General features: G+C 36.7%; 1 pseudogene; it reads left to right on the plus strand.

Moving 5' to 3' along the window:
• Window positions 1-1,695: 1,695 nt before the first annotated feature.
• On the plus strand, window positions 1,696-2,163 carry LOC118849097 (annotated as a pseudogene).
• The last annotated feature ends 1,106 nt before the right edge of the window (window positions 2,164-3,269 follow it).

Here is a 3,269-nt window from a genome sequence, read left to right on the forward strand (position 1 = left end):
TGCCCAGTCATCTTTACAAGGTATTGTGGAGAAAAATACAAAAGCACCATGCAATGAGCTACTATGTCAGCTTTTGAAGCTTTCACTTGATCTTTTATTCTCTAAGAGGTTTCTCCTCTCCTCTTTATGTTTCTCAAAGCTGATCAAATGCCACCACACCCATGAAGTTTTCTCTACAACTCCAACCATAATGTCTCTCACTTTGACTCTAAGCATGTATTGTTTGTATTAGAGGCAGGTCAGTAGCACTGTGGACTGAGACTTGAACTTGGAGTCTAGAAGACCTGAATTCAAATTTCAACTGAGACACTTGCTAGTTAACCTCTATCTGTCTCTGTTTTCTCACCTTTAAGACATCAGAAATAATAGCACAAAATGAGAAAACATATATAAAATGCTTTGCAAGTTTAAAATACTATCCGAATGTTAATTCATCTTACTAATATTAATTCTGTATTTACATTTGCATTATTACACTTTATTATATTTATGAGTATTGACTTTCCCAACGCACATATAATGCCTCAGAAGTCATCTAGTTCAACTCATAGCTGAGGCATGATTGCCCTCTGACAGCTCAACAAGGGGGCAATAAGCCCTTACTTGGTATCATATTAAGTTGTTTTGCAGCCAAATCTGACTCTTCATGAGTCCATTTGGAATTTTGTTGGCCAACATACCGGAATGCATTGTCGTTTCCTCCTCTAGCTGATTTTATAGAAGAGGAATCAGAGCAACAAATTAAGACATGACAAGATAGTACAGGAAAAGAAAGGATGGGATAGGATTTTTAATTCTAAAAGAAACCTCAGGTATCCTCTTGTTAAGCCTTGAATTTTTGCAATTAAGGATATAAACAAAGCCCGTACCTGTTGAGCAACTTGGCTAAGGTTACACAATATTGGAATTAGAATCCAGAAATTTTGATTGCTAGTTGATTTTTTTTTTGCAATATGACATAGGCACTTGAATTTCAATAACTGATTATAGGATCTCAAAATATTAACAGAAATGAATTTGTTGCTGGTATATGTGTGTGTGTATGTATTATGTATATATATATATATATACACACATATTTTGTGTATATATGTGTGTGTATATATATGTACATATATATGTGTATATATATATATATATATATACACATATGCACACACACACACGCATGTAGAGAGATTGATTTCTCTACACGTAGATAGCAGGGAATTAATCTCATTTCTAATACCCCAGATGAGTGTCTAGAGTTTAGACATTTAACATAAAACTAAAATTTTTTGAGTAATTTATATCATCTGACTGCTTTGTTTTTCTTTCACAATGTAGAAACAATAATCAAAAATACTTTTGGAGCAACCACTGTGTGTCAAGTTTGATGTGAGAGATGATAGAATATCTTTAAAAAAGCCCTGGCATGGAAAATAAAGAGTCCTCTCTTCTAGTCCTTACTTTGCCATTACCTAGCAGGAGACATGCATTTCATCTCAGGGCTTCTAGTTCCTTGTCAATTAAATGACCATATTTTACTGATCATGAAGGTCCCTTCCAGCTGTAATAGCCTATGCATGTACAGAGAGGGAAACATGGCAGTGCCTGACTACAGGTGAATTTTAATCATGTTGGGAAAGCAAGGCATACAAAAACAAAATCAAGATTGTTTACTTTTAAAAATAAACCTGCTGCCTTTCCCCCAAGATGGCACCGAAGGCGAAGAAGGAAGCCGTTGTCCCCCCCAAGACAGAGGCCAAGTCCAAGGCCTTGAAGGCCAAGAAGGCGGTGTTGAAGGGTGTCCACAGTCACAAAAAGAAGATCCAAACATCCCCCACCTTTCAGCGACCCAAGACACTAAGACTTTGAAGGCAGCCCAAATACCCTCGGAAAAGTGCCCCTCGGAGAAACAAGCTGGATCACTATGCCATCATTAAGTTCCCCTTGACCACTGAGTCTGCTATGAAGAAGATTGAGGACAACAACACCCTAGTCTTCATTGTGGACGTCAAAGCCAACAAGCATCAGATAAAGCAGGCGGTAAAGAAGCTGTATGACATCGATGTGGCCAAGGTCAACACACTGATGCGGCCTGATGAAGAGAAGAAAGCCTATGCCCGACTTGCTCCAGACTACGATGCTTTAGATGTTGCCAACAAAATTGGAATCATCTAAACTGTGTCCAGCTATCCCACTCTACCTACAATAAAAAGTTTTCCAGTATAACAAAAAAAAATAAACCTGCTAACTAATTCACATGGATATGGAATTAAGTACTTTTGTCCACTAAATTGACTTATTTATTAATACAGTTATTACAATAGTTTCTGCCTGGAGAATAAAATAACTCAGAAAGTAGGCCTAAAGCATGGACATATTATTTTGATGACCTCTTTATTAAAATTTCATGGAAACAGGTGTTGTTGGATTAGCTCTAAGAGTATCTGACTATAGCTATATACTTTATCTTCTCTGAGCCTAGGATTTTTTAAAAAAAGTAAGATAGAATGAGATATAAGGTATAGTATGCATTAAATATGAAAATGTTTGTAGTTCTTAAAAATTAGGGGCATTCAGTACAAGGTTTTTAAAATGCTAAAATCTCTTTCAGTCAATGTCTCTACATAGAAATAATACACAAATATTGATCTACTAGAGTCCTCTGATGCTTCTTTGTGGTTTACATATGAACCTTTTCAAATACTATGCTAGTGAAATGCAAGCACTAAGAAAGAAATTCTTGCAAGTGAGAACATTTTTGTGTATAGACTGGGTGATGGACTGCACATCTGTCATCCAAGGAATAACCAAGCTAAGTTTCAGAAAGCTCATCACTAAGAAAGTCAAAAATTTCTGAGCTTCAGTTTACCATCTATAAAATGTAAAGCCGAATATCTCTTTTGAAAACTCCATAGGATGGTTGTGAAAGTCTAATGAGAGCATATTCTTTACAAACTTTAAGAGGAATAAGCATTTATAAAGTACTGACAATGTGCCAGTCATAGTGTTAAGCAATTTTAAAATGTTATGTCATATGATCTCCACCACAATCCCGAAAGGTAAATGCTATTATTGTTCCCATTTTACAGTTAATAAAACTGGGGTAAACAGGGGAAGAGCCAAGATGGTGGCTAGAAAGCAGAGACTTGCTTAAGCTCTCCCCCAGGTCCCTCCAAACACCTGTAAAAATGACTCTGAACAAATTCTAGTGCTGCAGAATCCACGGAATAGCAGAGGAAAGTAAGGCTCCAGCCCAGGAAAGCCTGGATGGTTGCTGGGAA

This window comes from Trichosurus vulpecula, chromosome 4 (genome assembly GCF_011100635.1).
Source record: "Trichosurus vulpecula isolate mTriVul1 chromosome 4, mTriVul1.pri, whole genome shotgun sequence".
NCBI classification, from domain to species: Eukaryota; Metazoa; Chordata; class Mammalia; order Diprotodontia; family Phalangeridae; genus Trichosurus; species Trichosurus vulpecula.